Consider the following 15,019-nt stretch of genomic DNA (forward strand, 5'->3'; position numbering starts at 1 on the left):
GAGAGGCTACAACCCTGTCTCACTCCCATCCCAACCCCTGCTTCCCTTTCATGCCCATCGACTCTTATAACTGCCATCTGGTTTCTGTACAAATTGTAAATAGCCTTTCGCTTCCTGTTTTTTTACCCCTACCACCTTCAGAATTTGAAAGACAGTATTCCAGTCAACATTGTCAAAAGCTTTCTCTAAGTCTACAAATACTAGAAACGTAGGTTTGCCTTTCCTTAATCTTTCTTCTAAGATAAGTCATAAGGTCAGTATTGCCTCACGTGTTCCAACATTTCTACGGAATCCAAACTGATCTTCCCCGAGTTCGGCTTCTACCAGTCTTTCCATTCATCTGTAAAGAATTCGCGTTAGTATTTTGCATCTGTGACTTATTAAAGCAGGACATAGCTTTGACTTATACCAAGGGTTGCCTCGCCCCCATGGAGGCGTGGTTAACTTAATGAGATCTGTCGACTGCCCTCTGCTGACAAAGGACACCCTAGGCCCACCTCAGGAACAAGGAGGTTCAAATGGCTCAAATGTTTCAAATGGCTCTGAGCACTATGGCACTTAACTGCTGTGGTCATCAGTCACCTAGAACTTAGAACTACTTAAACCTAAATAATCTAAGGACATCACACACATCCATGCCCGAGGCAGGATTCGAACCTGCGACCGTAGCGGTCGCGCGGTTCCAGACTGTAACGCCTAGAACCGCTCGGCCATCCTGACCGGCTGCAACAAGAAGGTCGCTAAGCTTTTTCTCCCAGCAAACAGGCTCAATGCCCACAAAAGTAGTGGTCGTATAAATGGGCTGATATTCTTCAGTAAATGTCTACATGGTCAAGCAAGGAGCACATTATTCAATCACAGTAATCTGTTGCTAATAACAAGAGACATCACAGAGTTACGAAAGACAATATGCAGTTGTTTCTTTTGGGCAACTTCTTGTATCCCACTCAAGAATTTTCGATTACACGCTAAGTACATATGAAGTAAAGAGGAGACACACCTTTAGTTCCATTGTTCAACTTAGATAAAGCTTATCCGTGTCATGTGTTGTGCAGAATACTAAGTTGTATACATCTGTGAATGAAATTTACTGTGTTCTCAGTTGATTATTGATAAGAAATGAACTGGCTCATGCTCAGCTGTAATGGAAGAATCTGAACAAACATATTTCACTAACAAACCTAACAGTGATTGCTAGTAACTAAAAAGGTTATGATTATAACTTTTGCAGTTTATTACTCAGAAATTCTTACGTTCTGTGTACCTTGTAACTGATGCTATGTAAAACATCAAAAAAGTTTTGCATCACCCAAGCTCTTAGAACTCTTGAAGATAACCACTGACTGTGGATATTGTATCAAAGACACAGTCCCTTTGACTGTTCCGAGATATCACTAAACCCATCCAAAAGTGTAAACAACCGTGCATGAGTAGCGTCTATTAAGACGGAGGGGTTCCGACTGCCGATCAGTTCCAATCATTCCACTAAGAAGGCGTACATGGTTCGTATTGTCTGTAGTTCAACCATGCCTAGAAGGGCCAATACTGCGGTTCGATCACGTCCGCATTGTTACTTTGCACCAGGAAGGGCTCTCAACGAGGGAAGTGTCCAACTGCCTTGCAGTGAACCAAAGTGATGATGTTCAGACATGGAGGAGATACAGAGAGACAGGAAGTGTCGATGACATGCCTCGCTCAGGCCGCTCAAGGGTTACTGCTCCAGTGGATGACCGATACCTACAGACTATGGCTCGGACGAACCCTGACAGCAACGCCACCATGTTGATGATGCTTTTCGTGCAGCCACATGACGTCCAGTTGCGACGCAAACTGCGTGCGCAATAGGCGGCATGATGCGCAACATCACTCGTGACGTCCATGGCGAGGTCCATCTTTGCAACCACAACACCATGCAGCGCGGTACAGATGGGCCCAACAACATGCCGAATGGACTGCTCAGGATTGTCATCACGTTCTCTTCACCGATGAGTGTCGCATATGCCTTCAACCAGACAATGGTCGGAGACGTATTTGGTGGCAACCCGGTCAGGCTGAACGCGTTAGACACACTGTCCAGCGAGTGCAGCAAGGTGGAGGTTCCCTGCTGTTTTGGGGTGGCATTATGTGGGGCCGACGTACGCCGCTGGTGGTCATGGAAGTTGCTGTAACGGCTGTATGATACGTGAGTGCCATCCTCCGACTGATAGTGTAACCATATCGGCAGCATATGGGCGAGGCATTCGTCTTCATGGGCGATAACTCGCGCCCCCAACGTGCACATTATCCTTCTGGATAATGACATCGCTCAACTAGAGTGGCCAGCAAGTTCTCCAGACATGAACCCTATCGAACATGCCTAGGATACATTATGGATGACGTGACCCACCAACCACTCTGAGGGATCTACGCCGAATCGCCGTTGAGGAGTGGGACAATCTGGACCATAAGTGCCTTGATGAACTTGTGGATAGTATGCCACGAAGAATACAGGCAGCAATGCAAGAGGACATGCTACTGGGTATTAGAGATACCGGTGTGTAGAGCAGTCTGGACCACCACGTCTGAAGGTCTCTCTGTATGGTGGTACAACATGCAATGTGTGGATTTCATGAGCAATAAAAAGGGCGGAAATGATGTTTATGTCGATCTCTATTCCAATTTTCTGTACAGATTCCGAATGTCTCGGAACCGAGGTGATGCAAAACTTTTTTGATGTCTGTATTTTTTACTAGTGGCGACGGAATTTTTGGGACATTGTTATCAGTCGATGTTCCTGGAGCTTCCTCCAAATCACATAACTCTTGTTCAGCACTACTCGTACTTGACTTTTCATTTTGTAAATTTGCTCGGACGAACAATTTTAAGAAAAGTTATGAATCATAGAAAGTTAAACAACCGACCTTCTTTCCACCTGCCTCTATTTCCTTGGACTCTTGAGTTCTGTCTCTAAGTAGCATGGAATCGATTCTGAGCATCAACAGATGGTTGCTCCTCGTCTTTTCGCCTTTTTCAATAGTAATGGACAGTGTCTTGAAAGGAGAATATAAGATGAACATAAACAAAATCAAAACGAGAATAATGGAATGTAGTCGAATTAAGTCGGGTGATGCTGAGGGAATTAGAATAGGAAATGAGACACTTAAAGTAGTAAAGCAGTTTTGCTATTTGGGGAGCAAAATAACTGATGATGGTCGAAGTAGAGAGGATATAAAATGTAGACTGGCAATGGCAAGGAAAGGCATTTCTGAAGAAGAGAAATTTGTTAACATCGAGTATAGATTTAAGTGTCAGGACGTCGTTTCTGAAAGTATTTGTATGGAGTAAGAATTAGCAGCTTTCACTTAGTGGGTCCTAGGCCGAAATCCAGTCTGCTTTTGGGTGGCACTTCCTTAACTCTTGTGCAGAAACGTGTGCAGTACAGTGCGGCATCTATTTTCAGCGAGCTACCATAGGAATTGGAGTGTAGCCATGTATGGAAGTGAAACATGTACGATAAATAGTTTGGACAAGAAGACAATAGGAGCTCTTGAAATGCAGTGCTACAGAAGAATGCTGAAGATTAAATGGGTAGATCACGTAACTAATGAAGAGGTATTGAATAGAATAGGGGAGGAGTTTGTGGCACAACTTGACAAGAAGAAGGGGCCGGTTGGTAGGGCATGTTCTGAGGCATCAAGGGATCACAAATTTAGCATTGGAGGGCAGCGTGGAGGGTAAAAATCGTAGAGGGAGACCAAGAAATGAATACACTAAGCAGATTAAGAAGGATGTAGGTTGTAGTAAGTACTGGGAGATGAAGAAGCTTGCACAGGATAGAGTAGCATGGAGATCTGTATCAAACCAGTCTCAGGACTGAAGAGCACAACAACAACAACAATGGTATGTGAAGCATTAGCACGTGCTGTGTCAAAAATTTCTTTAAATTTGTGAACAAAATTTGTATTATTTTCATTTATGAATGTTCCACAACCTTTCAACATGTTTTTGCATTTACCTCTGTTATTGATACAAATCTTGTTAATTTTACTGTTCAGTTTCTCAGCTCCTAAGTAAGACCCCATACTTTTTCCCAATATATCATCACTTCCCATGCGGTTAGTGTGGCACTTTGCTAGAATGTTAATATACACACATGCAAACTGTAAAAGAAGAATGTTTAACAATTGTTTGACATATGGCAGTGTGCTTCCAATTATTTCATGAAAGTAATACCTGACTAAATAATATTTTTTTTCTCTACACGAATAGAACTGGAAGGCAACGTCGTTGTTGTGACTGTTGCCTTCCCACGAAACTGAGGGACTGCTGAACTGGTCAGGATTTAGGGGTACATACGAACAGCAGGGTTCGGTTCGCTCAGCTCTCTCTACGCACCCATCGTGTCATTCAGCCAGTGCAGCCCGTGACATGAGAACGCATTCAGTCAAACATGATACAGCAGACATATCTGCTTACAGTGGGTAATGAATGAATTTGCTACGAAGAACATTTTGCGAAATCGATGGTTTTATTGTTATGGATTTGCCCATTTTGAACCTGTTCTGTTTATTCTACAAAGCCGAAATTTCATAAACGTCATTTTTACACCAAAAGGATCCTGACTGGGAAATAACCAATGAAGAAATTACTTCAAAAGGATGTGAAACAGGAGCCACCGTAATGTGTAAATACACAATAGAAATCGTACTCAAGGAAGGAATGCAAGAGGTACTGGCCGACACAAACGCAAGTAATTCTTTACAGTATTTTCACAGGTGTAGCAAAGTGAACTTGTCGGTGCACTTACAGTCGGCATCCAGTCCCCAGCCGCTGACGAAAGCTCGTTGTCCCTCGAAGGTATCGTGTAGGTCAGAAAAAGAAGGTAACTCCACCAGACTGATGGAACCTTGAGAACAAAATGTTACAAATCACACTAGCAATGCATTAACTATGGATTCTCTAAATGAAGAAAGTGGTATCTATGTAATGATACAGAGCGATATACTTACTACGCTTTTATAATTTGCATTTCGTCTTGACAAGATGTCCTAACCAGTAATACTGTGAGGTAGTAATGCGAGGTTGATTCGATAAATCTGGTAAAAAAGCAAGAAAAAATTTTTCTTAAACAACTCACCTTAATTCTCGACGTGGTCTCCTTTGAGGGATATACGCCTGGTCTAGGGATGCTTTAGGTTATTCATCCCAGCGGAAAGATAGGTTCTGTTAAACGCCGTAAAATACTCGTTGCCTTTCTCATTTGTTGAAAATTTCTTCCCACCAAGCCAGAGTTTCAAGTTATGGAACAGGAAGAAGTCACTTGGGGCTGGTGGATAGTGTGGATGAGGAAACATTTCAAAGGTCAATTCATGCACTTTCGCCATAGTTATAGCTGATGTGTGGGATGGTGCATTATCCTGCTGGAAGATCACTTTTTTTGTATGCAAACCTTGGTCCGTTTTCGCAGGCCGGTGTGGCCGAGCGCTTCTAGGCGCTTCAGTCTGGAACCGCGTGACCGCTACGGTCGCAGGTTCGAATCCTGCCTCGGGCATGGATGTGTGTGATGTCCTTAGGTTATTTAGGTTTAAGTAGTTCTAAGTTCTAGGGGACTGATGACCTCAGATGTTAAGTCCCATAGTGCTCAGAGCCATTTGAACCATTTTTGGTCCGTTTTAGGCAGCTCAAGATTCAAACGATCCCACAATGAAGCACAACAGGGCCCAGATATGGTTCTGCCTTTTTTCAAGTTATTCCTCAAGAATCCCAAAAATCAGTGGACATCACCTTACCAGCTGACAAAATGGTCTTGGCCTTCTTCGGTGCTCTATCACCAGCCCTCGTCCGTTGTTTTTACTACTATTTTGACTCTGGTTTGTAACATGGATCCAGTTTTCATTAACAGTCGCAAATCGGCACTAAATATCTTGCGCATTGCGATTAAATATCACCAGACATTGTGTTGAAATGGTGTGCTGGATGTGCCTTTGGTCGATTGTCAGGAAACGTGGCACCTATCTCGCACAAACCTTCGTAGCCAGTACTCTGAGCAGTGTGGTGTCACCGCCAGACACCACACTTGGTATGTGGTAGCTTTAAATCGGCCGCGGTCCATTAGTACATGTTGGACCCGCGTGTCGCCACTGTCAGTGATCGCAGACCGAGCGCCACCACAAGGCAGGTCTCGAGAGACTGACTAGCACTCGCCCCAGTTGTACGGACGACGTAGCTAGCGATGCACACTGTCGAAGCCTCGCTCATTTGCAGAGCAGATAGTTAGAATAGGCTTCAGCTAAGTCAATGGCTACGACCTAGCAAGGCGCCATTAGTAACATTGCATGTATCTACAGAGTCTCACTTGTATCGTCAAGAGCGATGTACCACTAGTATGGATTAAAGTAGCTACGTACTTTTCTTTATAGCATTCATTACGTATCCTGTTACAGACCTATCTCTTGCCTGCGTGAGCTAAACGCGTGCCTTTCGGCTACTTCCGTGGCGTGGCTGTCTTGCTACGCCACAACAAGCAGGATGTTATGCACTTGTTCACTTGAGATGCCTTCATGCTCAGTAATCTCACGAATTTCTATTAGGCGATCTTGCATTACCATACCATGAATTTTGTCAATGGTTTCCTTTGTGGTGACCTTAAATGGGCAGCCAGAGCTTGCTTCGTTTCCGCTGTTTGCCCGACTACATTTAAATTCATTAATCCAAAACTAATGGTTTTCTTTGTCCCGAAACCTGGCAGAAAATCCAAAGAGATTCTGCTCGTATGTGAAGTATATTAGCGGCAAGAAACCATCAATGCCTTCTCTGTGCGATAGCAATGGAGATACTATCGAAGACATTGCTGCCAAAGCAGAGTTACTAAACACAGTCTTCCGAAATGCCTTCACAAAAGAAGACGAAGTAAATATTCCAGAATTCGAATCGAGAACAGCTGCCAACATGAGTAACGTAGAAGTAAATATCCTCGGAGTAGTGAAGCAACTTAAATCACTTAATAAAAGCAAGTCTTCTGGTCCAGACTGTATACCAATTAGCTCCATACTTAACATTCATATACAACAGTTCGCTCGACGAAAGATCGGTACCCAAAGACTGGAATGTTGCACAGGTCACACCAATATTCAAGAAAGGAAGTATGAGTAATCCACTAAATTACAGGCCCATATCGTTAACATCGATATGCAGCACGATTCTACAACATGTATTGTGTTCGAACATTATGAATTACCTCAAAGCAAACGGTCTAATGACACACAGTCAACATGGATTTAGAAAACATCGTTCCTGTGAAACACAACTAGCTCTTTATTCACATGAAGAGCTGAGTGCTATTGACAAGGGATTTCAGATCCATTCCGTATTTCTGGATTTCCGGAAGGCTTTTGACACTGTACCACACAAGGGGCTCGTAGTGAAATTGCGTGCTTATGTAATATCGTCTCAGCTATGTGACTGCGTTTGTGATTTCCTATCAGAGAGGTCATGGTTCGTATTAATTGACGGAAAGTCATCGAGTAAAACAGAATGATTTCTGGCGTTCCCCTAGGTAGTGTAATAGGGACTTGGCTGTTCCTTATCTATATAAACGATTTGGGAGACAATCTGAGCAGCCGTCTTTCGTTGTTTGCAGATGACGCTGTCGTTTATCGACTAATAAAGTCATCAGAAGATCAAAACAAACTCCAAAACGATTTATAAAAAATGTCTCAATGGTGCGAAAAGTGGCAGTTGACCCTAAATATCGAAAAGTGTGAGGTCATCGACAAGAGTGCTAAAAGGAACTCGTTAAACTTCGGTTACACGATAATCAGTCTAATCTAAAAGCCAAAAATTCAACTAAATACCTAGGTATTACAATTACGGACAACTTAAATTGGAAGGAACACATAGAAAATGTTGTGGGGAAGGCTAAACAAAGACTTGGTTTTATTGGCAGGTCACTTAGAAAATGTGACAGACCTACTAAGGAGACTGCCTGCACTACGCTTGTCCGTCCTCTTTTAGAATACTGCTGCGCGGTGTGGGATCCTTACCAGGTAGGACTGACGGAGTACATCGAAAAAGTTCAAAGAAAGGCAGCACGTTTTGTATTATCGCGAAATGTGGGAGAGAGTGCCACAGAAATGATACAGGATTTGGGCTGGGCATCATTAAAAGAAAGGAGTTTCTCGTTGCGACGGAATCTTCTCACGAAATTTCGATCACAAACTTCCTCCTCCGAATGCGAAAATATTTTGTTGACCTACATAGAGAGAAACGATCACTAGGATAAAATAAGGGAAATCAGAGCTCGTACGGAAAGGTATAGGTGTTCATATTTTCCGTGCGCTATACGAGATTGGAATAATAGAGAATTGTGAAGGTGTTTCGATGAACCCTCTGCCAGGCACTTAAATGTGATTTCCAAAGTATTCATGTCGATGTAGATGTAGATGACTGGCCATCAGTGATGGTGCGGAATCAGTGTGCACTTCATCAAGTTCTATTTTAATTGGTGTGGCAGTCCAATCCTTCAAATGAGAATGTTTAATACCAGCACAAAACTCAGTGTTCTCCATTTTCAGTCGAAGTCGAGACACTAATTCAGATGGCTGTTATCAATGACCTGTAAGCTGTACATTGTTGAAATTCTTTATACGATCCTTGGAATAACCAAGCTCATCAACCACGAATGTGCAACAAAAATGTTTCATTCTTTCACGGAAATTTACCAGACTTATCGGACCACCATTGTACAGTTGATTATGACACTCACCCTTGTACAGATGGTTGTGACAATAACAGTAAAATTTGATCTTACAAGGCTTATGTTACAGGTGACTTGATGAGGGCTTCACATCAATGTGCCATCACCTTTGATACGCGAAACGAGAATTGCTGAAAAGCAGGAAATGGCAGACGCTTACAGGTAGACGCCGACTGTTCCGCGAAAGACAACTCACGAAGTTTCACGGACTGTTATTATTGAATGAGAAAGCTAGGAATGTGCTCCTACTCCGTATGTATCATTGTCGTAGGGACCGAGAGCATCAAGTTAGACAAAGTATCGAGTGAGCAGCCGTTTAATCTGTCATTCATCCCACACACTCCATGAGAGAATGGAACGGGGAGAAACCAGTATACATGACTCTAGGGCAGAGCCGGCCAAACGCTGCACAGTGTGCAGACGTGCGGAAGTGCTGTACATGTGCGCACGTGTGCGACAGCGACATCTGTTATTAGACATGTGTCCTAAGTGAACAGCGGCCTCTCCACTTCCCTGTTTATGTGGTACAAGCGAGACCGCAACACACCCAGTCTTGTTTACCCCTGGTAACCGTAACCTTAACAGAGAAGTACTGCGAAGTGGCAAGTACTGTGAAAAAGCAAAGGACGGGAGATCCATGTTCTCAGTCGTTTAAAAATGACTGGGAACTGCAATTTTTTTTTTTGTAGCCGTTGGTGAAAGCTCACAGTGTTTGCTGTGCCGCCGAATAATAGGCGTCCAGCGTAAGTTTTCAATTGAAAGACATTGCAATACATGTCACAAAGACGAGTGTAGTGTACTCAACAGTGAAGAACGGCAAGCAAAATTAAATGTCCTTAAGAAAATGGATGAGACACATCAACCCGATTTTACTGTACGTCAAAGTAACTGATACTTCTTGAGCTCTTAGTTTCTTGTGTTACATTTATGTCTGTTTTACTGTACGCTGTACAATGTACTGTTTTCCAGAATGACAACCACACTAAATCTTCACTGCGAGCAAGTTTTAAAATCCCATTACGAATTGCACAATCTGGGAAACCCTTTTCCGAAGGGGAGTTTGTCAAAGGGTGTCTGATTGATGCTGCAGAACTTGTGTGTCCCACGAACGTTAGCAGGTTTCAAGAAATCAGTCTAACCAAACAAACAGTGAGAAGACGTATCAGTGCTATGGTCAGCGATGTGCACAGGCAGCTAATGAATAAGGCTAAATACTTTGTTGCTTTCTCTGTTGCGATCGATAAAGCAACAGATCCTACAGATACAGCCCAGGTTGTGATACACATACGAGGTGTCGATAACGCACTTTGTGTAACAGAGGAGCGACATCTGTGCGTAGAAACATGCACTACATGAACGCTGGCGGCTGCGGCGTGCACGCTGTGACCCGGAAGTTGCACATGTGCACGAGCACCGCACGCGTGCAGAATTTCTGGCCGGCCCTGCTCTAGGGGAAGTGACCAGCCCTGGATGTACGACATTTCCGAACCGGGCCAAAACCTTGAAGTGCCCTCCCCCTCCCCCCCCCCCTTCCCCTCAAGCATTTGAGACAGGAAATCAAAAATATTTTTAAAATGTCAATTTTTCAAAAATATGTTAATTTTGTAGAGCATACCTTTCTGAAGAGTTTGATATGCAAAACATAAATGTTCGAGGAAATGTAAGCCATGTTATTTGGTCACAAGTGTGCTGAAGTACTGTGCCACGCTTCTTCACACAGTATTCTTTTATCGCACGTCACTGTATTTCGCTCTCTGGAATTCAAACGTGTATATTTTGTAATGTAAGCCACCAAACCTATTTTCAGGACAGTGGAAATGGAAATTAAAATTCCCCGTGGTGCCTCTCCTGCTCCCAGTCGGCCAGCCTACCCCCTTAAAAAAAACCTCACAGTTAATATTGGGTGTGAGAATAAGAACTCTTCAGGAAATTTTCACTCTTAATTGCGTATTGGCTAATAACTTCCTCATTTGCGTGGAATAAAATTTAAGCATAGGAAACATAAGAGCAGTGAAGACAAGAGACAAGCAAAGTAACACACATTTCTTCAAACCTTAGCTCCCAGAATTTTTTGTTTCTATCTGAACTTGCTACAGCTTTACACAGCGTGCTTTCCTTTCTGCGAAAGAATCTATTACCTCATGAAAGTTCGTTAAACGTTTTGCTACATGAAAAATCAAAATATCGTTGTCTAATACTGAAGAAGCTGGTGTGGTTTCTCGATTAGATTACGTCTATTTGTTACTGTCTGGTAGACGAAACGAAGTAGGCCTTTCTAAATTTGCAGCATTTGTAACACGCGCAAAATAAGCGAGACTGTTTTGGCACAAATGGTCATTTTTATCTACCTCATTTATACAAATAACACGGCAGAATGTAATTCACAAAGCACCTAAGTTTCACATTTCTCAATCATCAGATTGAAAACTAATAGTACTACGAAATTTTTAAATAAATTTAGTATATTCATTTTCTTCCATACTATTTATGTGACGTCCCCGTTTCTTCTGCTTCTTCGTTCTAACAAACATCTTTGTCATCACAAATTCTGTAACTGTTCCAGATATTGTCAAAACTTATTCTCTGATTAACTTCATTAACTCTGCCGGAATCACCAGTTTAGTTATGCCCCGTTTACTCTCCGGTTAGGAGTTATTACGTGTTCGTACAACGCGTTTTCCGTGCAGTTCCGAGATTAGAACTTAAGTGGCTGTTAACCGAGAACTGGCCCTTAGTAGTGTAGCGATGTGGCAAACATTTTCTGTCAAAATTTCATTTTCTTAGACACGAGGGTTAGAACTTTAAAGCCGGCCGGTGTGACCGTGCGGTTCTAGGCGCTTCAGTCTGGAACCGCGCGACCGCTACGGTCGCAGGTTCGAATCCTGCCTCGGGCATGGATGTGTGTGATGTCCTTAGGTTAGTTAGGATTAAGTAGTTCTAAGTTCTAGGAGACTGATGACCTCAGATGTTAAGTCCCATAGTGCTCAGAGCCATTTGAACCATAAATTACAAAGATGCTTTCCTTCCTATTTTGCACCACATGAAGATGCTGCTTTCATGCAGCGAAACCTCTCGGGAATAAATCATCAATTCACAGCTGTTTGCGGTTGTATTCAAGTTCAATTTACCATGGATTTCAATGGCTGTGGATGCCGATATTATAGAGTTGCATCATTTCAGTGGACTACAACCACAAAACTTCTATTTTCGAAAGCCTCCAAACTACATTCTGTTTTGCAAATTTGGAACGCCCACAGTTGTGCGGAACAATTTATGTGTTTCCGCACTTTTCTAGCTCTCAAGGAATTTTCGTATTTTTCTACACCTCTGGCAGAAGACAGAAGGAAGACTGCGGTTTTACACATTTATTTCCTGTGGAGTCAAACACACAATGAGCAATGAGTCGAGCAGGCATTCCTGTAGATGGAAAAGAAAGAGTCATGTGACTACATAAGCGAAAGGATAGTTATTGCTAGGTTTAGAATTGATAGAGGATATTTATACGTCATTGGAGTATATGCACCTGAAGAAAGAAAACGCGAAGATTCTAAAATATCTTATGACGATCTGCAAAAACAAATAAATAAACATAATGTACCGGTCATTTAGGAGACATAAATGAAAGAATTGGAATGGTACCAATAGCACATGACGTAGGCACATTTGGTAAACGAATTTTAAATGAAAATAGGAACAGATTTTGCTACATTTAATGAGCTAATATTTACAAATGCCTTCTTCACAAATAAACACACAAATAAACACGCCTGAAACGCAAGAGGTTCACGCTCAATAATTAGCTATGTAATAGCTAATAAAAAAAAAGCTCTCAAATAGGAGATATTGATGTGTTTAGAGGTAATGACATCGGCTCTTATTACTTGCTAGTCACTTCAAAGATTGGAATATGGGCAAGCTGAGGAAACAAAGAAATTTTAAGAAAATATAGCTATATAGTTCATCTTCTGCAGGAAGAAAGCGTAAGGATTTTATATTAACAAAGACACACACGAATCGCAAATGGTTGAAACAGCAAGAAGCTGTGGCAGATATTATTTCAGACACAGAGAGTGGACACACAGGTATCTAATGAGAGAAAAATTGGTAATAGTTTGAGCATTTCAGATAGATGAAATAGGTGAAAGACTTTCTATTCGTGTTGAAGAGCAAGTGGCCTTTGATGATATCTGTCCTGATTGGCTCAGTAAAGAGGAGGATGAGTTCCAGCGGAAACATCATGTTGCATAGGGCAGATTTGTATCAGTTGTTACCACAGAGGAAGGTTCTCCGAGAAGATTAAAATGGTAAGGAAATTATGCGGATGAAAAGAAATTGAGCCGGAATTTCTAACATATTTTACGGTGATAGTGGTGCTGAATCTCCGAACGACTTTATAACTAACAGTATATGGATTGATAACTTTAAGGAGACTGAGCGCGACTTATTGGCAGAGATGGAGCTGAGGAAAGAACAAGTAAAAAGGTTTCTATCATGAACGATGTGGCGAATAATGCGGCTGCGGACTGTCTGGTGGACACGGGAAGCGACGTGAGTTGTGTTTCGCAATCATTTTTTAATCATTTAAATAGTGTAGATGTTGTTTATCCTATCAGCAGTGTGAAGATGAAGACAGCTACTTGCAGTCACAGGAGGCCGATTAAAAATGAAGCCACGTTTAAGGTAAATGTGAATGGAGTCACTTACACTACGTGATCAAAAGTATCGGGACACCCGGAAACCATATGTTTTTCATATTAGGTGCATTGTGCTGCCACCTACTGCCAGGTGCTCCATATCAGCGACCTCAGTAGTCATCGTGAGAGAACACAATGAGGCGCTCCTTGGAACTCACGGACTTTGAACGTGGTCAAGTGATTGTGTGTCACTTGTGTCATACATCTGTGTGCGAGATTTCCACACTCCTAAACATCCGTAGGTCCACTGTCTCCGGTTTGATAGTGAAGTGGAACCCTGAAGGGACACGTACAGCACAAAAGCGTACAGGCCGACCTCGTCTGTTGACTGACAGAGACCGCCGACAGTTGAAGAGGTTCGTAATGTGTAATAGGCATACATCTATCCAGACCATCACACACGATTTCATGGTCGAGCGGCTGCTCATAAACCACCCATCACGCCGATAAATGCCAAACGACGCCTGGCTTGGTGTAAGGACCGTAAACATTGGACGGTTGACAGTGGAAAAACGTTTGTAGAGTGACGAATCACGGTACACAATGTGGCGATCCGATGGCAGGGTGTGGGTATGGCGAATGACTGGTGAACGTCATCTGCCAGCGTGTGTAGTGCCAACAGTAAAACTCGGAGGCGCTGGTGTTATGGTGTGGTCGTGATTTTCACGGAGGGGGCTTGCACCCCTTGTTGTTTTGCGTGACACTAGCACAGCACAGGGCTACATTGATTTTTTAAGCACCTTCTTGCTTCCCACTGTTGAAGAGCAACTCGGGGATGGCGATAGCATCTTTCAACACGATCGAGCACCTGTTCATAATGCACGGCCTGTGGCAGAGTGGTTACACGACAGTAACATCCCTGCAATGGACTGGCCTGCACAGTGTCCTGACCTGAATCCTATAGAACATCTTTGGGATGTTTTGGAACGCCGACTTCGTGCCAGCCCTCACCGACCGACATCGATACCTCTCCTCAGTGCAGCACTCCGCGAAGAATGGGCTGCCAATCCCCAAGAAACCTTCCAGCACCTGATAGAACGTATGCCTGCGAGAATGGAAGCTGTCATCAAGGCTAAGGGTGCGCCAACAACATATTGAATTCCAGTATTACCTATGAAGGGCGCCACGAACTTTTAAACCATTTTCAGCCACGTGTCCGGATACTTTTGATCACATAGTGTATGTGCACAGAATTTTTGTGGTACAAAATCTGTGTACCAATACTGTTCTAGGCACAGACTTTCTGGCCAAGTATGGTAGTAACATTAGTTACTGGGACATATATATTGTGTTGAACGCTAGCAATAATTGGAAGTGCATTCTTCTCAAAGGTTCACTTCCTGGTGAAAAGTAGGTAGCCAGTTTGTTTATAGGTAGAGGTTAGATTTTTGGGGTTTTCATTTTGGATGTATGTTTATTGTGGCCGTAAATTGTATTCAAATTAATGCCGTGGATCCATTTTTGAAGTGTGGAGGTGGCACTGGATTTAATGGTTTTTGGTGGATTTTATGGTGTTCGATAAAGTGCATTTCGATTTTTTTTTGTGTCATGTTCAAATTTTGTGTGGAGAGAGCTGATGCGTAAGCTTATT

The 15,019-nt window shown here is 42.7% G+C and overlaps 1 protein-coding gene across 1 annotated transcript in view; it reads right to left on the reverse strand.

Moving 5' to 3' along the window:
• Positions 1 to 15,019, reverse strand: part of LOC124719695 (chymotrypsin-like protease CTRL-1) — a 122,124-nt gene that overhangs the window by 17,837 nt on the left and 89,268 nt on the right. The window lies entirely within an intron of this gene.

This window comes from Schistocerca piceifrons, chromosome 11 (assembly GCF_021461385.2).
Source record: "Schistocerca piceifrons isolate TAMUIC-IGC-003096 chromosome 11, iqSchPice1.1, whole genome shotgun sequence".
Lineage (NCBI taxonomy): Eukaryota > Metazoa > Arthropoda > Insecta > Orthoptera > Acrididae > Schistocerca > Schistocerca piceifrons.